The sequence below is a fragment of the Ambystoma mexicanum genome, chromosome 9 (assembly GCF_040938575.1).
Source record: "Ambystoma mexicanum isolate Mex_15411 chromosome 9, UKY_AmexF1_1, whole genome shotgun sequence".
NCBI lineage: Eukaryota > Metazoa > Chordata > Amphibia > Caudata > Ambystomatidae > Ambystoma > Ambystoma mexicanum.
In genome coordinates this window covers 285,219,946-285,242,211 of record NC_090931.1, presented here as the reverse complement: position 1 = coordinate 285,242,211, position 22,266 = coordinate 285,219,946, and the positions used below count along the sequence as shown (strand labels likewise).

At 42.1% G+C, this 22,266-nt stretch overlaps 1 protein-coding gene across 6 annotated transcripts in view; it reads left to right on the top strand.

Moving 5' to 3' along the window:
* Positions 1–22,266, top strand: part of CUEDC1 (CUE domain containing 1) — a 1,053,353-nt gene that overhangs the window by 410,594 nt on the left and 620,493 nt on the right. For all 6 annotated transcript variants that reach the window (XM_069614650.1, XM_069614646.1, XM_069614649.1 and 3 more), the window contains one exon: positions 2,096–2,213. The gene's annotated coding sequence lies outside the window, so the exon portion shown is untranslated. The remainder of the gene's footprint in view (positions 1–2,095; positions 2,214–22,266) is intronic.

The following is a 22,266-nucleotide window of genomic DNA, read 5'->3' as shown; positions in this document are numbered from 1 at the left end:
AGACTTAATCCCCCTATTTCAAACCCAGCTCCCGGATGGGATCTAAATGTGGTATTAACTAGGCTAATGGGATCTCCCTTTAAACCTATGCGAAGACAAACCAGTTTTTCGTTTCAGTGGCAGCTGGTAGAGAAGGGGATGCTGTCTCTAAATGAGCCATCTCAAAGTGGATTGTAAATTGCATCACACCCTGCTACACTCTTGGCAAGAGAGATCTGCCCTTCAAGCCTAGGGCACACTCTATTCTGGGCACTGGTGCTTCCATTGCAAATGTTCCTCTCGAGTCCATTTGCAAAGCGCCAACATGGAGCTCTGTACACACCTTTACAAAACACCACTGCCTAGATACTCACTCTAGGTCTGATTCTCAGGTAGGACAAGCAGTACTAAAACATCTCTTTACTACTGTTCCTTCTCACATCCTATCACCACCTCTTGGTACTGCTCGCTAGTCTATGCACAGCATGTGATTCTAAGATTCACAAGCATCAGAAGACCTGCATTACTCAACATAATAGCATTTCTGATGATTGTATCTGCTTAGATTCACATGCGTCCACCCTTCCTCCCCGTTCGGACTAGAAGGAACATAGACATCTTACTACTTTCTCTCTATCTGTACTCGCTCACGATAGTCATAAGGTTCCCTCACGGCAGAAAAAACACGACCAGAGTGTAGAGTGTCCTCGATGCGTGGCGGATTTTGGGTACACCACACGTCACGTTGGGGATAGTGTTACAAGCACGCCCATGTCGACGTCCCCTTATGATTCTCGAAAGACAAGATGCAATACTCTGCGATTACCACTAGATGTCAGACTATTTGCACACCATGTGAATCTAAGCCGATACAATCTTCAGAAATGCTATTACACTGAGTTATGCATGTCGTGTGTCTGTGTCCTCTATTAAAAATGTTTGTTTACAACTTTCAAAAGATAATGGGTGCTCTCCATCAAATAATTGGCTTAATCTCAGTAACCCCCCTTCAATCCAGCAGGTTTAGCATTCTGATTGAAGCCCTGGAGGAATCTCTGGAGTATGCCAAATTCGAGTGAGTGAGTGGGTGCGGGGGGGGCGATTGAAAGGTGGTCCTATTTTATTTCCTCACTGCTGTATCCCAGTAAAGTTTCATAGCCCGCAGTCCAATGCTTTAAGCAAATGTAGTGCGTGTCTAGAGATAGATTCAGTTTTCAAAAACATTATTGGCTAGATGTAAACCATTAAGTACATAAATACATACCTTTTTTGTGGCTAGGTGTAGTGCATTCTTCTGATAACATTAAAGGGGAAGGGAATAGTCATGACAAGTGTTAAATTTGTAATGGCAAGTACATTTTCCATTCATTAGCATCAGTGTTGCATTTGGAACAAGCGCCTTCCATTGGGTGATGATACATTTGAAAAATCCCTGTTTTTGAATAGTAAGCATGTTCCATCAATAAGTTAACAAAAAACACTGGCTTAAATGTGGATAATTCAAATTGAACTGCTGCTCCTGACCCTCGGCATCTATAGTTTCAAATCAATGTTCATATTTATAAGTGCTAGGCCTACACGCCAAGATTCTTTTTTTTTTTTTAATCGGTCAGATTTAGTGACACACAACAATTTGAATATACACATTTCTAGTTGAATGCCAAAATATCAGCCCACATTTTTTTTAAAGTGCATTCTATCACTGCTGTAAAAGGGGACCGGGACAACATTTAGGCCTATAGTTAAATGATGTTGAATCTTCCATGGCAGATCACAGAAAGTTTACTCTTGTGGCGCATAATTGACCAAGCAAGATATCATCATAGGTCAGAAATTAGGGTCGGAGGACCCAGACTATGGCTAATCGGGTGACAAAGACTTGTTCTTCAAAATGTATTGGATTATTTATGTTTGGTACTATCAGATATGCAGTACTGATGTAAAATTTTAAATGAATGTGTTTATAATATTGAGTGCACATTTTGAATAAAAAGTATTGATACCTGTGTATTATATGAATGGAGAGTAAAATTTTGCGAGCCATTGTATGTACCTTCACAGTAATGTGGATACACAATCTTGATATGGTTTACAGACTTTCCTTTTGTTGTCATAGCATCATTGACCGAGTTCATCAAGCCTGCCGAGGGGAAGCCCACCATCTACTCCAGTGATAACACAACCCTCGGCCTTTGGATGTCTGTATTCGGTTGATAACGGAAAGAATTTGATTGGTAAGATGCAGTGTATTTGTAATACAGTTTTAATGTCCTATGACTGACCATCGTCATTTCTGCATTGCTCTCCTCTGCATAGATTTCCATGCACAAGTCAAGGAGCATAGCAAGATAATCCTATAACACAATAATAGTTGTACATAAAATATAGTTGCATTAGGCGCTGCCCCTCTCTCCTCCCCCCCCCCCCCACTCCCTTATCCGATACCTTGTGGAATTTGCCCAGGGACAAATTAGTTTTGTCTGACTTTAAGCCATCTTTCAGTCTGACATAAAAGTAGCTTTAACTTGCGTTTAGCTCTTTGGGGCTTTAGGTTGACATTTACTGTCCATTTTGTAAATGCAAACAATAGTATTTGAAACCAGAGTTAATGAAGTTAATCAAAAATTAATTTTGAACTCATGGAAGTCGTGGTGTTATCTTGTGGTTCATCCCTTTTAGGGATTCTTCTATTTCCTGGTATGTTCAATCTATTTCTTCTTTGGGTGTTTTCTATTTTTTGCTAGGCCCATGGGGCCAGGTGGTACTTGAGCAGTTCTGGTATTGCTGAGTCTCAACCACCCTCCTTCTTCTTAATGTCACATACCGCGTTCCTGCTATTCCACGTTCTCCTTCCCAGCGGGAGGCAAGTGCTCTGTCTGCAGCTTAACCGTTTTGCGTGTGGTGCTGGTTCCTTGCTCCCTGTTGCAGGGGGTTCTCCATTTAGTATTAATTTGATTTGAGTTTCAGTGCTTTTTGATGGGTTTGCGGGTAAAGAGTGTCATCCGATTTGATAACTGTGTGCTTAGGAAGTAATGCTCTGTGATTGCTGTTCAACCTCTCAAAGTACAAACCTCTGTCAGAATAGTTTTGTTCAAGTTAAGTAAATCGTGGCTAGGGGTCTGCTTTTTCTCTCCCCTTCTGCTGCGTAGGGGTCTGTGAGCTGACTTCAAGAACCTGAAGAAAGGTAAGCCCACTTGGTCCTCATTGTTGCAGTGCAACCATATGCACTCTTAAAATGGCCGCCGCCCACGATCATGGCAGCTGCCCTCCCTCAGAGCCTGCCTCTGAACATCGATTGGTCATCATCTTGGAGAAACACACTATCACGAGAGCCGGCGAGGCTCAGCCGGCCCCCTGACGTGGCCCAGACAAGGCCTCTGTCTGGCTGGGCCGGCAGGCTGCTTCGCTCTGAATCTCTGCTGGTTTTATTTCTCTTTCTGCCCAACCTTCCTATGGCGGCCACGCTCTGTCCTGGACTTTTTCCAGCACACTGACGATTGATTCTCACAGTAAGCACCGTTCCCTGCCGCCGTGCCTTTCCTCTGGCTAGACTCTTGGAGCCTCTGTATACTGCAAGACGCTGTTAATCCTCTCCCCCTGCCTCTTCCATGTGGTTTACCAACTTCCCGCAGGGTAAACCTCCATCGCTTCCTTTCCTAACTCTTTGTGCCCGGGTCAAGGCTCCAGCTCAGACTCCTTTCAAGCTTTCTCCAAACTGCACACCCCTCTACCGTTGCGTGCCGTCAACCACAGCGTGCGAGCCCCTGCTGCACATTTCATCTCCCCTGCGAGCTCAGACTGCCTTGCTCATACTGCTGTATTGTCATCTCACTCAACTCCTATGTCATCGCGTTTGTTTCACTCCATACTCTAGTGATGCCCTTTTTACTGTGTTTTTTGGAATTTCAAATCTAGGCATTTTGGTTTTCACTCCATGCTCTAGTGATGCCCTTTTTTACTGGATCAGTGCTCTTTGGCAAAATAAAATCTAGGTGTGCTTTTTCAACTGTTGCATCCTCCATTTAGTTCTGTGTATTTGTATTTTTGTGGAAATTGGAATATAGGAGGGTTCTTCAATCTGTACACTGACTGTTTTCCCTTGCACAACTCCTCCACTGTGCCTGCCTGGGTGATATGATATTTTATTTATATTGCGCTCATACACAGATGTTTCAGAGCGCGACAAGGGAGGGAACAGGGGAGAATGAAACAAGATCTTACTAAGCCCAGTGACATTGAGAACATGCAAGTGCATGGGAGAGGGGGAGGGGAAAAGTGCATGGAGGTGATGGAAAACATAGAAAGTGCAGAGCAAAGGAGAAACAGGATAAATAATCATAACATAAATAAATAATAAAATCAGCACAAAGTGCTAGGCCACTTGGTGAGTTCCCATGCACTGTGCAACTCCCTTGCCGATCTCTCTCCCCTGCTATTCGCATGGCTCTCTACATCTCTCCCATCTACTCCAACTGCTATCCTATCACATATCCTTCCTCTCTCATGAAGCCTGGAAGAAAAAGCTGACAAAAAGCTCTCCTGGACTCTAACCCAGGCCTTCCCGTTCGCTGACGCCTACGTCAATGCCACTTCCAGACAGACTTCACTGTCCCCTTTCCTGACCTATGGACCCCCCCATGTGGTCTTCACTCTCTCCTCCTCACCCATTAATGGGGGCATTAAGTGGGTAGTTCTACTTGCATACTTATCATCCTCTAGGTGCATCATTAATGTTCATCACAATGGCACTATTATAGCCCAAGGTTCTCAATCTGCTTTTCTCCTCGGCTGGCACCTGCCTTCTCTCATAAACCTCCTCTCTTCTCCTGCCACCCCTTCTTCCCCTCCCCTCACTTCTCCACCACCACCGATGGGCATACCATGCCCCTGTGCACCCCCTCAGAAAATCTTCAACGGTGTTAACCAACTTCACTGAATTCTTGCTCTGCTGTCAAACACTCCTCCGACATCTGTCTCCTTCTCAAAGACCTTGACATGGATGTCCTCGCTCTTAGCGCAATGTGGTTCAATGCCAGCTCTGTCACTGTTCTTGACACTCTTCTTCCTGAGGGCTACAACATCCTCTCCAAACCCAGTCCCAACAGGACTGGAGGTGGAGTGGCCCTGATCTTCCGAGAGTGGGCCACTGCTTCCATCATTCCTACTCTTCTTTTGAATGCCTCATCTGTAGGCTAGGTGTCTCTCCCACTTTGCCACTCACCCTCGCCAATATCTACAGACCCCTTGGCCCTAGCTCCCTTTTCCTTTCTGAATGGGCTGACCTTGCCTCATCTCTTTCAACCTCTTCCAAACGCCTTCTCCTTGGTACCTTCAATATCCACCTCGACTCTCCTGAATCTTCTAGCTCTCAGTTCCGGTTCCTCTGCGACTCCCTCTCTCTCATTATTGCTCCTTTTGGCCCAACTCACTCTGCTGGCCACACTCTTGATGGCCTCATCTCTAGTGACATCCCCATCTCTTATCCGTCACCACCCCCCACTCCTGGTCTGATCACTGTCCTTTCCTCCTATCTGGGACCCCTTGGCCCTTTATCCGAACCACCACTGCACTGCCAGTCGCCTTCACTGTCATTCGACCAATGAAGCCAGTGTCGGTGCTGCTTTTGGCTCCACCTTCACCTCCCCCGCTCCCGACTCTACCGCTGACTGTCCTTCCTAATTTGCATCTTGCCATCTCAAACACACTCGACATCCTTGCCCCTGCCATGAGGATCTGGCTAAAACCTGCCACCATGAACAGCTGGTATGTCTCCGATCTAGCATCTATGAAACGCAAGTGCAGTGTTGCTGAACGGAAGTGGCAGACCTTGGGCTCATCCTCTGACAAACTGGCCTGCTGCCTGCTCCTGAGGCAATATCTCTTCTCTATCCGCTCCATAAAGCGGGCTCACATCTAAGCCTTCATCAATGGAGCCTCTAAAAACACGGCTGAACTTTCAAAATCTGGAAGCAATCTGCCAATCTACTTGCAGTCTCCACCTCTTTCCTTCCTTGCCAGGCCCTCTGCAATGCCTTGGCCTCCCACTTCACATCCAAAATTGAGGACATAATTTCCTCACTCCTCCATTCCCATCTCCTACTCCTACTCCCCTGCCTCCCTTGGCCCCCTTGCTGCCACCCCCTTCACTCTCCTTGCTCCTGCCCATAACACTGGGCAAGGTCTCTTAAAGTGGTCAGCTCTATGAAGGTATACCAAAGAGTTGACAGATACAAATATCTATTGTAAAACTGGATATTTGTAGACCCCCAATTTTCACCCTTATAGCAGCCAGTTGGAAATTCCTTTGCTTTATAGATTTTCAAGATGTCCTCTACTGGATAGCAATGTACATTCTTGGCAAATCTAAAAAAAGAAAATGGCCCCATGTTTGGTTTCATGCTTGCAATTTGCTATGGAGTATCATTAAAGCTGATGTCTAAATAGTCAGAAGAACATAGTCTCTGTCCCCTAGAGTATATGGGTCCAAACGTTTTCCTTGACTTAGAAATGTATTTCTGCACAGTTCATAAAATAAAGTGGAAAAGGACCATAAAAGGCTTTGGGAGCCAATGTAAGAAGCTTGAAAGAAATGCTAGCCCGCCACAGGAGCCAGTGCTGTTTTTTCCGTTAGGTATATATACATTGCGAGGAGAGTTGGTTACTAAACAAACCACAGAGGAACCTGCAATGGTTTGGTGGGCCTATTTGTGCGACCTACCATACAGAGCGTTACTGTAGTCTAGATTGGAGCAAAATGCTCCAGCAATAGTAGCACAATGGTCAGAAAACAGAGTAATTGACATAATAGCATGAGATAGTAGTCGGCTGTGCTTATGGCAGCGTTTATCTGTGAAGTCATAGACCAGGTCAAGTTGAAAATGAATCCCATGGTTTTGACTTTTTGTTGTATATCTTCTAATTAAAAAAAAAAAATCTCTCCCGCCTTAATGGCCCGCTTGCCTTCCATGGGTAACCCACTCCTTTTCCAATGGATTGTTAAGCAGGCACTAGCTGCGACCAGAAAAATGGTGGGTCGTGTGTGGAAGGCCTATCATCTTTCCTCTCATTTCACCAACCCGAATAGGACCAGAATCGGATCCAACTCCCTCTGAATCTTTAATGCATTTAATATTTGATACTATGGTCCAAAGTGCTGAAGACGGAGGAAAAATCATGGAGCACGAGAAGACCTTTATCTCCATCAAAAATGTTAAGCAGCACATCTTTAAGGGCCAGTTCCGTGCTTCTGGCTGGTCTAAACCCTCACTGATAATCTCCCAGAAGATTCTGCTATTCTGCAGATTTGCTCCATTACTTTTAAGAGAAAAGGCATGATGATCCAATCATATCAAGTTAACCAGAGAAGGGTTTTCAGGAAAAATGTTCTTGAAAATTACCCAATCAGTGGCAGAGCCTTTGATATGAGTAGGACCAGGGTTAAAAAAAATAAGTAGTCGAGAGGACAAAGGTCTTTCATATTAGAAGTCTCGCAATCTCTAGTACAATTTGGAGGCGACCTTGAAATCATCCAAGTATATGACTAGATGGTTCCCTAAACAACAAGATGACTTCAGAAAGTTTCTGTGTAGTCAGTAGTGCAGTGAGGTGGACAATAAACATGATTAAAAGCGAAGTTGTAGTGTCAGAAGAGCACTTGACCATCTTACTCGCATCGCAGCTATTACTCAATGTGGCTATTCATGAAAGAACTCCTTCTCACCGGGGCATCCCCTCGCCTTTACCCTGGGTCCTATTGGAGGTTAATATAGAATAACCCTCTGGACATCAAGAGCAGGACATGGGACAGCAAACTTTTTTTTAAAGGGCCCATTTGTAAGTGGGCAGAGCAGTAGTAAAAGTACTAGAGTCCACTATCAATATAAAGCTAATTGGCTTCAAAAAGGAATTAATCCTGGGAATAAAAGTGGAGGGATGATTGCCAGCTTGCCAGAAAAAAAGCTGGAACCAACAACGGTGAAGTAGAGTTGAATAAAGGGTCAGAGGCACACATTTCAAGTTGCAAGCTACTAACCAGCTATAAAGTCAATCGCCATCTCAATTCTACCCATACACACAGCACACCATTTAATTTACCACTTCACTTACTAACCCACAAGAAACATGATGAATGTAGTTTTTTAATATGAGATGTTTGTGAATTGGAGATTGAATCAATGAGACCAGTGTTTGTATGGTTTTATGATATTCGGTATGTATTCAGTTCTTTTTGTTGTTGTTGTAAAAACAGTCCTATTTTCAACGGTGGCACTACAAGATAGGGTGTAGAGACCTTAGGAGTGTCCAATCATATGTATCTTTTATTAGTACTCCCATTAAGGTTCTCAGAGGTGGCATTTGGCTTGGTGCGGTAGAAAGTTATTTATTTAATAGCACACTGCACCGTTGGCTATATACCTCTCTCCCACTACACAGGATGCTCAAATTGAGCAGTAAATTGCATTGCTGATTGTAGGCCTCTGTCCCACTATACAAGACACCCACAAGTGACTGACCAACTCACACCTAGAGAGCATTTCTGCAGAGTGAAACAGAAATCACTGGCTGATTACTGAGGAATGATACTGTGATTAGGGGCTCGCACCCCATGGGACGACAGTGACCCTCAGTTGCGCCCAGTAGGACAATTATGTAGTTAATAGCTATCCCTCTAAACCACAGATAGCTAGCTCACCGTAGTGAACCTCGCCCTTCGGACTGCCACCGATAACACCCAGCGATACAACCCTAACTACCTCCTCTACCACGCGCAAGACAGCGACTGAATTAGTCAGCAACACCAACTACAGACAGAACCCAAACTTTAGCAGACAATTCTCTACGCCTAGCGCTACACCACAAAACAGCCAGACATAAAATCAGATCAGCATCAACAAACAAAACAAGGACCAAAACTCTCAAGCTCAAAATGCCGCCCAAAGAACCTATACCAGGGGAAAAGAAAGAACAAACACACCAGAACAGCAACAAAGACTCACAACTGCAGAATACACTCCCACAGACGGGAGCAAAAATGGAACCAACGCTGAGAGAAGAGACAAATCCCTCTACCTAACTCCATACCTCGCAAACAACCGGTCACCAGAACAAAACACAATGCTAGAATCAGCAATAGCAGACAACCAAACACAACACACAGAAGGATGAACAACACTAGAAACAACAAAAACATAATCGACGCAATACCACCCTACATCACCAAAACAAGAGGAACTTCCACTCGACACCCACAATTCTTGGAAGAAGAACCTGATGAAAACAAAAACCCAAGGCAGAAACTAGAAGAACTTTTCGACGACACAGATGCACCCGTACCAACACCTAAACTACAGATCGAACAGAAAGGAAATCCTAACACCGATCAGAAGACGATCACAACAATAAAGCCCAAACCAAACTGCACCTACAAACTCCACTGCAATCGAATAAATGCAAGATCCATGTCAAAAACACTCAACGGAGATCTTTGACCTACTCGATGACAGCGGCATCGACATCCTATTCATCAAATAAACATGGCTGGACGACAACTGCAAAATCACACTCCAAAGTTGCCTCCCAACCAACTTCAAATAAACAAGAAAAATAAAAAAGGAGGCGGCGTCGCATTAGCATTCAAAGGACACCTGAAAATAAAAACAGAGCAACCTCTCAACATCATCAACTGTGAAACCATGGTCCTACACCTATCAGCAAACCCAAAAACCAACATCACATTCATCCTGGTGTACAGGCCACCGACATATGATGCAACCTTTGTTGATAACTTCATAGAAGCCTTCACCAACATAGCCATCACGCACAAACATCTAATCATCCTGGGGTACTTCAACATCTGGTTTGAAGAAAGTCACGCCAACTCCCAAACTCACTGATTGGACAACTTACAGCCATGAAACTGCAACAGCTAGTCAAAGGGGCATCACACTCTGCAGGACACACCCTTGATGCAATCTTCGCCAAGAAAAAAACTATCACCACGGCACCGCTGATACAAATACTGTGGAGCGACCACCTCATCATCCCATTCGTGATCAGACTACCAACTGAAGTCTGCATCCAACCCCCCCAAACTAAAACTGGAAAAGCGTCAAAGCAAGCAACCTATTGGAACAACTGGAGATGACCAAACCCTCAACTATAGATCTAGAGCTGGCTGACCTAGACGGGAAAGCGGAGCTACTACACAAATGGTTTGTGGATACAATTGATTAACCCCATCAAACAAAAGAGCAATGGCAAAATGGTTCACCCCACTACTAAGCACCATGAAAAAGGATAACAAGATGGAACAGGAATGGAGGAAAGAACACAACCCAGAAAAAAAATACTGTTCCAGAAAAAAATCTGTGCATACAAGAAGGAAATCCAAAAGGCGAAGAGAAGGCATTATGATGACAGAATCACTAATGCCACCAACACACAAAAAGAAATGTTCAACATCATTGAAGAAATGAGAAACCCACCAGGCTGCGACACCACAACCCCCTCAGAGAAACTTTGCAATGATCTGGCAGACCACTTCAAGAACAAAATCAACGACATCCGACAAATCATACAAAACAGACCAACCAACCACAACGCTCAACCAACTGGACCTAACACAGAACCAGCACACAAACTCAAACTATCCAGAACTATCAGCAGAGGCATTTGTTGTTGGCAAAAAACCGCAACAAAGCAAATCGCCCATGGATCACGGCCCCCTGACATCTACAAGTCCATCCTCTCACAAGGAACGCCATCGGAATACTACAGAAACCTTCTAAATCTCTCACTAGCAACAGGAACTGTACCAAAAGTCTTAAAATCGGCATATATCAAACCGCTTTTAAAAAACACAAGTGGTGACGTAGAAGACCTCCAACTACAGGCCGATTTCAAACATTCCCTACTCAGCAAAACTCCTTGAAAACTATGTATACAAATTAACCCAAGAACACATAAAAAAACACCATCTACTAGACCAAGCACCAGTCGGTTTCAGACCCGCAAGAGGAACAGAAGCAGCACTTCTATCCATCTGGGAAACCCTAAAAACGAACGCAGACTCCAACACAACCTCAGCCCTGATTCTGCTCGATCTCTCTGCAGCCTTCGACACAGTTAGCCCCGACACCCTAACCAAAAGACTAGAAGACATGGGCATAATGGACATGGCACTACTCTGGATTAAATCATTCCTAGCAGACATAATAGAAACCGTATGGATAAACCCTTTCAAATCCACCCCACGAGTTAACGACTGTGGAGAACCACAAAGGTCCTCACTATCGCCACTATACTTCAACATCTGCCAGACTCCAGTAATCTGACTATTAAAAAAATACAGCATTACATGCTACAACTACGCAGGTGACACTCAAATCATCTACAAAATCGAAGACACTCAAGCTGATCGCTGAACCCTAATCGATTGTCTAAAAGAAGTCTTTAACTGGATGAATGCCAACAACTTGAAAATCAACCCAGGAAAGACAGAAATCATGATTATATCCAAAAACCAAGAGAACAACACCTACATTCCATGGCCAACGGAACTGGGAACCGCACCAACACCATCTAAGGTAGTAAAAAATCTGGGAGTGTTAATGGACAACACCCTAACTTTAGAACCACAAATAAATGCAATCAAGAAATGCTTCTTCTGCCTCCAGACGGCAAGAAGAATCCTACCTTTCCTCTCCTCCACCCACAAAACACTCACAATTGTCGCCCTCATCATGTCAAGAATAGACTATGCAAACAGCCTCTATCTCGGGATACCAGAATACCTCCTGAAAAAACTACAACCGATCCAAAATACAGCAGCCAGACTGCTCCTCAAACTATCCAGACAGACCACATCACTCCAGCACTAAAAACACTGCACTGGCTCCGAGTCGAACACTGCATCACCTTCAAAACAATGTGCATAACACACAGGGCAATAAGCGGACAAGTAGCTGAATTCCTACAAAAGAAAATAACAATCTACAAGCCAACGAGACTCCTCAGATCAAGCAACGAAATCCGCCTGGAAGAAAAACCGTACCTTAAGAAAAAAACCTGGGGCTCCTTCTTCTCCCACTTAGCCGCTAAAACCTGGAATAACATCCCAAAAGAAATAAGAAACACCAAAAAACCCCTACAATTCAGAAAATTATTAAAAACATGGCTCTTCAACACCACAGACTCGAACTGAAAACCGAAAAGAACGAACGGGAAACACAAAGAAAAGGTTGAGTAAACTTAGGATGACACTGACCACACCCAGAACCGACCAGAGAAACTCTTACTACAACAATAGAGAAGATGCTAAATTGACTAGGACACAAGCAACACACACAATCAGCATCCCCACCCAATTCCAGCCAACAACCTCACCCGCCCCATAATTGCTACCGGGTACTATACTTGTATATAGTAGTATGAATGTTGTGTACACCGACCACACTTGAACTAAGTTTGGACATTAGAATGGGCTTTGCCATATGGAGTTGTGAATGAAGGCCTGTGCCGCCCCAGGACTTAATTGCAAGCCTTGGCATGTGCCACGTCTCGAAGGGGCTTGGAGCGATTACATGCATAACCAGACAGCAATACCAACTAACCAATCCACTCCATTAACAATTTCACCCCACTGCATACACCTCTCAAACTCTAACCAAACACAATCGCATCTCTACAACACAACAATCCGCACAAACCTCACTACACTGCAACAACAAAATAAACCACAAATAGACTTGCACAACAGCACACGACTACCCACCATAAAACACCCCAAGCCCAGCCAACAGACCCACCGGGCTGAGGTCGCCAACAGCACATCACTGCTCTCTTGCACTTTTCCAGCTCATTCCCACTAACTCAACCCCCTCCGCCTTCCCCTTTCTTTTTCAGAGCCGCCAGAGCGCCAGGCGACCACTCCAGTGGTGATAGTGTGTGGTATAAATATCCTTTAACATTAACATATACCTGCCCTCATTTTGACAGTTTTAAGGCTGACGGGACATGGATGTTTTTTGATGCCAAAGGTGAGCCCTGGTAACCTATTCTGGACCAATTGTCAGACTAATCTGGAATTCAGGTAACTTTGGTAGAAGCTGTTGGGGTAGTCTGGATTTCAAAAGATGTAGTTGGCTGCGAGTATATATGATCAAGGCATTGATTTAAACATAGAAGCATACAGAGTAGTCAAATTGGACTCCCAGGCTTTTAGAAATGGTTGAGGTTATAGGAGGGAGTTTTTAGGTCCCTCATCCTGGGGGAGGAGATATGCGAAGACTTATGCTACCAATATTGATGATTTTCTTTTCTTGGAGAATTAAAATACACTGTGATCGGTCTTTGCCCATACCTAACGGATTACCTTTTGGTGTCCATCAGATCTCAGAATTGCTAGATGGGCCTAAATTGCTACCCGTTACATAACACACATGCATTCTATACATACCTGTAACAGTCAAAATTAATATTTGCTTACTTATTCGTTAAATTATGACTCCGCACATGCACACCACCTAAGTTTTGTAGACTCAACAGCACTCCTCTGCAATTCCACATACCTCCTAATAACATATATTTAATTTCTCAAGTTCCAGTGGCATTGCACAGCAGGATTTGTTGGTAAAGTACAATACTGCATGTACATGATTGCTACAGTCGGGATGTGTTGCAAATACCCCAGAATCCATTGTGCAAATGTTCCTTGTTCCAGCCCAACGGCAACAAATGAAATGGACATTTATATTCACACTGAACCCCAAGCCGTACCTTCTCTCCCTTCTAGTTTTCATTCCATTTCAACCATATTTATCACCACAGAACCACTTTGATTTCTGAAACCAGCATTGACAAAGTGTGTAGTTTTGTTTTTTGTGTAGGTATGGGCTCAGTCTTTGCCCAGCACTGCCATAATGGTATGACATGGCCTTAAGATTGCAACAGCTGGCTGGCAAATGGTGAGAGTACCTAGGCATATTATTATTTTCTTTAAAATTGTTTAGTTTGTAAACATGCCTTTACAAAAGTTATATTTATATGAACATATATCAGCATACAAGCAATACAACATCACAATCAGTATAAAATTTTAACCCATAAAATGCAAATAACATGAACTAATAATGAAATTAACAAGATCTGAATGTGTTATTAAATTAACATCCAATAACAGATGGAGTAACTCCAGCTTCTAAACACAGTATGTTTGGTTCAGGTGCTAAAATCACACAGTTCTGATAGAAGTGAACAGGAATTTAGGGTAGAACAACTAGGGATATCTGCTCCGTCATATCTGTAGGTATGTAGCAACATTAGTCTAGCATAGGATTACTCAAAATGCTCAATTAATTTGATTCATAAGTATAAAATGTTGATAGAATTAAAAAGATAGGACTGTGATATCATACATACCCAACAGTATATAGAGAACAGGGTCCTAGCATAAAACAATATCAGGATTTAGATCAAAGCTAAGTATCAATAACCAGTAGAATTAACATAAGACTCACTATCACAAAATTCAGATGATCTCATTGCACCTATTGATTCACATAACCCACTTTAAGTTCAGAAAATATATGGGTGATAGAACGTTTTGTATTCAGTTCATGGTTGATTATTTTTAAGAAGCGTGTGAGGGACAGGATTAGGGACTGATTTTTGTCCCACATTAGTCTATTCCACAACATTTCCCTTGAACCAGTGTTATCGCCCAAGTACAATGAACCAATTGTTGATGTTCTATTCACATCAAAGTAGGAGCAGTACAAGACTAAGTGTTTTAATGTTTCTATATATTAAGTATTCGTACCCGGCCAGGCTCAATCAGAATGAAACAAACATTCTGATTGGCCCTCGCCGGGGCTTTACCCGGCTGGGAATCCCTCGGCCGGGATTCCATTCCTTTGTTCCTGGTGGGGCATGGCAGCCCCTCAGCCAATGAGGAGGCTTGAAATGGGGCCACTGTCCCCCCACATACCCACCCCCCCGAGACTCCACACAGCTGGATGCTGCCATCGTCCCCCGCCGAGGATTCAGGTATGTATTTTCTTTCCTCCACCCACCACCCCTGCAAACTATTTCCTCCTCACCCTCCCAACCCCACTTACCTTCGTTTTTCTTCTTTTTCAGGAGCAAAAGCGCTAGGAAAACTTCTGTCTCCAGCGCGACTGCTCCCGATGGCCGCCATGGAAAGGGAAAACTGACTCCAGCTACATTTTTCTTTGATGTTTTTATTATTTGTACCCCGGTCTTGCGGGCGGGGGTACTAATAGCAATAAGTCCCTCGCCGTGGGGGCATTACCAAGTCAGTTAAGGCCCTCGCTTTGCTCGGGCCTATAACTATGGCCCCGGGGCATTACCTTACTCAGTATTGCCCCTGCAGCTCAGGGTTTATTGCTTGATTATGACAGAATCGACAAAAAGTCTGTAATGGAATCATTCTTATTGACGTTCCAGTGTTTAGTTCTTTCAAGAGTATGAGATTGGTTCAATCTAAATTTTAAGTACAAATCACATGCTTTGTCATAAGGGAAAAGTTGCAAATATGACAGTCGCTGAGTATTCTTTATAACTCTTATAGGCTCCTATCGATTCTATGGTAACACGCCAGTCATATTCGTAAAGTTTGTTTAACCTACACAGGGCATGTGCGTAAATCTTCACGATTATTATGTTGATTTTATGTAAAAGGGATTTCATCTCGCCATCAAAAATTGCCATTGATACTGGATATTGATCTTGTAACATATTGGCGAGATCTACATAGAGTGAATTGCGGGGGGGATTGCTTTCAAATTATCTAAAAATTGTAATCTCCATGAATATTTAGTAGATGAGGATGAAATCCGATGCTCGTTTCTTAAAATTGAGTTTGGAAGTGAATTGGCTAATTGTAAAGTAAGCTTCCAGTTGTTCCCCTGTATTTGGTCAAGTAAGGAATAGATATTCAGAAGGCACATATCCAGTCCAAATAAGATAATAGCTTCTACTTTCAGAGTGTAGAAGTCAAGTACTGGCAACATGGAATATCTACAAAATATATTGTATATGACCTTCATCTGTGCAATAGGAGTGATTTTTTGGTTGAGTTATTTTCCACATAGAACTGGATGAGATATCGCACAGGTTATATCCCAGATATCTAAGTGTTCGAATCTGATGAATTATTATGGACCACTGGAATCTAAATAGTTTTCTTCATGTTTCATGTTAGTGAAAACAATGATCTTCGATTTCATAGATTGGACTGTAGATTCAACTTGTGTGCATAGATGGAGAAGTGGTGGAGCTTCGCCTGGAGGCCATAAGGCGTTCTGTTGAAGAGAATAATATCGGCGAACGCCACCCATTCAAGGCTGAGCTTGCCAAGCTTAACAGGGAAACCAACATCGAGAGTCCAAATCCTATCAAGATCAGCCAGATATATGTTAGTATGGGCGTCAAATTGCAGTTCTGTTTTACACCGACATGGGTCTTAATGGGGTCAGATAAAGCTCTGTGAGGAGTAATCCAGACCCTGTAACAGGTGTTGGTGTGCATTTTAGATATCATGGAAATTAACTGCAACGGGAAACCAAGCGTAACCATTTTGTCTCATTGTATCTGTCGTATAACACAATCAAAGGCAGCAGACAGGTTGAGAGATGCCATGTAAACTGGTCCAGTATTAGTTAATTTAGATCTTTCTAGAACGTGTGCGCAAATTGTTGCATTAAGAGTAGTTCCCATCCCTTTGCGGAATCCTACTTGATAGCGGGATAAGATGTCATGTTGAACAGTGTATCTATCAAGTTCTCTAAGAAAGAGCATGGCTAATATTTTTGCAGAAATATTCATAAGCGCAATAGGGTGAACATTTTCAGGGAGAGATGGAGCACCCTTTTTAAAGATGGGAATGATAATTGAGATGAGCCAGGAGACAGGAATGGTATTGGTCTGATATTTGTTGTCAAACTTTATCTTGAGAATAGAGACCCAGAGAGAGGGGTCATGCTTGAGTATGCAGGGCGGTATTCCATCCGGACCTGCAGCTTTAGAATATTTCAGCTTGTGAATCGCACCCTTGATATCATCTATGGACCATGTACATGAGCCAGGAGACATCATAGAGTAATTTGATGCAGAAGTTTTTTGATAATCTGACGGAAGCATGAATTATGCTGACATGTAGGTGATCCATGCCTCAGCAGAGATGGAGGAATGCAGCCTTAAAGCAGAAGATCCCTCGTCGTTTTTCATTAGTGCCCATACAGATCTTTTTAAAAATATATATATTTCTATTTGCATTTGTGTACACACAAACCATGTTAATTTGCAAATTGCAGTAATCATTTTGTAGTACAGTAGTTGTAATAGTACCGATACAGATCTTTTTTTATTGGAGCTTAAGGTGCGAACCATCTTTTGATTATCATTGATATATATTGAATGTTTGATTGCAGTGTTTGTATTTGTGACAGATTTGCTTCTTCATAGTATAATATAGAGGATACGATACATTCGAAATCTTTAAAGCCCTCAATTGGATTTTTGTCGCATGTTTGATCTTGCCAATGTCAGAATTGTAGGTGTGGGGAAAACGACTGCAAAAGGTTTTTTGTCTGGAAACTATATTTTGGGTGTCCTTATGCTGTCCTGGGTGTTGGAGCGTTACCATGGTGACACGTGCAAGGATATTTGTTGGTTTGCCAAGGAACGTGCCGTAACGTAGCGTGATGACGTCTGTTTGTACACAGTGCTTAGCGTCCCATCCAGTCAAAATTTAGTTCTGATTTTTCTGAACAGGGTTTCTGGATTTTTCCAGTACATACAGGTGTGCAGGGGACGGGAGTTCCCATGAACCATGGGCATTCCATTGTTTGCATGATCACATTGTCTTTTGATACCAGAGTCGTCATTTTCTCCCCCGCACCCTTGACTTTGGCTAATGACAAGTGAGCCTCAGGAGCTCCAAATGATTTAACTGCTAACATCATTATTCACTTAAATATGGTGTGCTTGATCTCATTCGGAATTTAGTGTTGGCAATCTTGTACTAACATCTGCGTTCTCCCGTACTGGGCTAATTTGATGCAAAAACTGGATTACCAATTAAAGATCAAGTACTACTCCTATCCATTAAACATTGTGATAATATTTTAGAACAAAGAGATATACGGATCTAACATTAACAAGAGCGGTGCTCACAAAACATAATGTCAAATAGAAGCACCAGTAATTTATAGTTGCATGTTCACAACCATAGTTTAAGTAAAAATCCAAAACTGCATCTATGAAGGATACTCGTGCTCTTTCTATTGTGAGTGATGTTAGCTTTAAGTGGAAGTATTCTCCAATTGCCATGATTGACGGCTGTATCTTATATTGAATTTAGACAAAGTTTGTAAGTAACAAAATAAATCTGATGCCTCATTCAAACCATGAGGGGAGACTATTAAGTTCATCACTCCCAGTAGGCCTCCCTTTGTTGAAGCTTTTTACCGCCATTCCTATTGCAATGAGCCAGGGTGATGACTTCTAAAATCTGGAATCTTATTTGTGATAGTTGGTGTTTTTCTTGTTGAAAATGCCTGGAAACCGGTGAGTGTTGATTCTTAGTCCTCCTGTTTGATTGGTTTGTTCCATCTAATTCTGGCTTTACAGCTGCTCTGACCTATGTACATTTAGCCACAAGGGCACTTTATTGAATATATCACACACTGCATATTACATGTGGAATAGTCCTTGAGTTTGATCTTCTCCCTTGTTTGAGGATGCGCAACTGAGTCGTCTTTTATGTTGCTGTTAGTTATTGCAGTACATGCAGGGAAATGTGCCTTTCTTTTTTGTTTTATTCATTTTCTCCTTCTTTGGGTGTTTTAAACCAGGAGATCTCTGAGATTTTGACGCCTTTGGAATGCAAAAATGGGGTTGTATCTGAATGGATGCTGAAGTTTGCTGTCACACTGTAATCGTGGTCAGTGCTTCAGTAACATTTTCTTGATTCTAGGTGTTTGTGCACTGTATTTGCTCATGAAAACTTATTGATTTTTCTTGTTTTTGGTGTCAGAAGGGTTGATCGTTGCTTGATGGCAAGTTTGTTTTTTTGCTGTCATCAATTCATCATCTGAATATCCTTTGAATTTCTTCATCATTTTGCCTTGTTCTTGTTTGTATTCCGTTTCAATGTTAACTATCCGTTTGACCCATAACAGTTGACTATATGGTAGACTTAATAGTAGCTGGAGGATGGAAGCTCATTCTATGAAAGATTATTACGGTCTGTGGGTTGATAGAAAGAGGTATCAAACCCAGGAGCATTTGGAGTGATCTGTATGTCCAGAAAGTGAATACAGGGGTTACCAATCTCCTGCGTGAACTGTATCCTTTATCTATAAGATTTAGCTATGCCAGAAAGGTTTCCAATGTCTGAAATGTCATACCATAAAAACATCATCTATATACCGGCCCCAATAACGGATGTACTTATGCCAATCTTGATGTCTGATATGATCATCTTCAAATTTTAACATAATCGAGTTGGCATATGCTGGGGCCATAGTGGCCCCCCATTGCAGTTCCACTTGTATGCAGATACTATTTGCCACCATGTTCGAAGTATGCATCCTGGGATTTAAATTCTAAAACAATCATAATCCATTCCTTTGAAGCCCCTACTTCTTCTTTATTAAGTAGGAGCCATTCGACTGCTTGATGTCCCAAATTGTGTCGAATCGATGTGTACAAACTGCACATATCTATAGTGACCAAGGTATCCTCTTCTTTGATTTCAATTCCCTTCAACCTGTTTAGAAAATCTGTGTCCTTGATGTATTTAGAGTATTTTGGAATTATAGTTTGTAGAATAGTGTCTAAGTAAAAACCCAAGGGTTAAAGTACACTATTCGTGGCTGCAACCATGGGGTGTCCAGGAGGTTTATCAGTAGATGTATGGATCTTTGGAAAAAGATAAAAATGTGGAGTCAATAAGTCTGTGTCTCTTCGTTGATCCACTCGTTACCTGCTGCCATATCTAATATGGTGTTTAAGTTGTCAATGATCTCTCCTGTTGGATTTCTCAGTAATACTTGGTATGGCTTACTATCACGCAGTTGTCTTAGACATTCCTCTTTGTCGTCTTCTACATTAAAAATTGCCATTGCACCTCTTTCTGCTGTTCAAATAACAATATTCTCATCTTCATAAAGATTCCTGATGATCGACAACTCTCTTTGGCATACGTTCTTGTATTTTGGTATGTTATAGGATAGTTTCTTCAAGTCTTTTAAGAGTCTCCTGGAATAAATCTATAGTGCCATGGGGCAATGGTGGCACATAATTACTTTTGGGTCTTAATCCAATGTACTCTGTAGAGGATTGCTTGGTCTTCATTTCAATATTCGCAAAATATGCTTTCAATTTCATTTTACGGATCAATATGCATATTTCAATCCTAGTGTTGAAGAAATTCATCCCATATATTGGAACAAAACAAAGTCCTTTCTGCAGGGTATCTGTCTCCATATGGCTTAAGTGCGCTTTGAAATATTAACAACTAATTTCTTCTGCTCGGGTATCTGCCCTCTGGCTTCTGTATTCCTCCTCTTCCTGCGGCTGCTGCTGGTTCTTTTCCTCTCCTGTCTGGACCTAAAAAAGATTGCCTTGGTGGAGTAGTAGATCTCTGGTTTTGTCTCCTTTTGGGTTATTACCTGAGGCTAACGGCTGTTCCTCTCAGGTGTTCTGTGTTGGTGTTCGCGAGAATGTTGATCTTGAATGGGCATCGGAGTCTGAGCTGGACTGATCTGTTGAGTTTCTGCATTGAAGTTGTTGGCCTTGATTCCTGTATTTGTCCATCCAGGAGTATACCTCATCGTTAAGATAGTCCTATGCATTGCGCTTAAATTTGTGTATCATCTTGTTTTATCATTTCAATTTGTATGTCTCTAATTTGTTGTTGTCCACTGGGAGTTTTATTAATTTCATCAGCATCTAAGGATGAGGTGAGCTCTGTCTTCATGTCCTCTATGTATTTAGTAATCAAGTTTAACTCATTAGATAGTTCCTGGATAGTCAATAAAATTAAATCCAGGGAACATTTTTTCAAAATGTTTTCCCATTTCCTGACAAAATCTTTATTCTCTTTACATACATTTTGACTTAATGGCATACAGAGACCTCTATAGGGATCCTTTGTGCATAGTAGTGCTTGGTTAATTTTGTTTGCTGTAATTTCCTGTTTATCTCTTTTCTATTGAGAGATTCTAATTGTTTGATCTTTATCTTTATCCTCCTGTATAGGCTGTTAAATACTGCACCTTAAACATTGTCCTACGGACAATAACTGCATTAACTTCATACTTATCTATAGACCTCCCTCGTTGGAATCAGAGTTCAATGATGAACTTGCTATTCTTGCGGATTCCCTTACAGGCCTAAATAAATCCACGATCATCCTTGGTGATTTAAACCGATGGCGTGGAGATCCTAAAGACAAGGAAGCCATTTCCCTTGAAAAAACATTGGCAAAAATACACTTCAATGTTACGAATCATGATCCTACCATGGCAAATGGCCACCAACTGGATTGGGTCATTACAAACAACTTAGAGACCAATAATTACGTCACTACCCCTGCATATGGTCTGACCATTATAAAATAGTTTTTGACATGTACCTTCCTATTCCAGCAAAAAAAACGGCTAACAAGGCAAGTAAAGTTCGGTCCAGAAACTTAAAAATATTGGAAGAGCAGATTTACAACTCTGCATCAATAGCATCTTAGCGGACATTAATGAAAATGATTCTTGCAACACCATCATCAATAAATATGATCAGCAGATGCTCACGTTAATCAACCAAAAAGCACCCAATCGAGAAAAAAACGTCAGGCCCAACCTTAACCATCAAAAATGGTTCTCGCCCGAACTCGTCTCTCTAAAGAAAGAAAAAAAACGTAGTGAAGCTGAATGGCTTAAAAACCAAACAGAGGACCACAAAACAAGCTGGAAGTTACTAGAAAAATCCTACAAAACTAAGATCAACGAGGCAAAAAAGAACTATTTCAACAGTCAAATTGAAGCATCTTCCAATTCAGCTAGTAAGCTATTTGACATTCTTAAATCCTTAGAAAAACCTAAGGCGTTGGCCCCTGAATTTATTCCATCTCAAACTGAATGCGAAAACACTCAGGTTGCATTTGCGAATAAAATATCCAAAGCCAGAGAACGAATTACATTATCACAGGCCAATAAACCTCAACGTAGCCTACATGCAGAACAACTTATAATAATGGACAAGGAG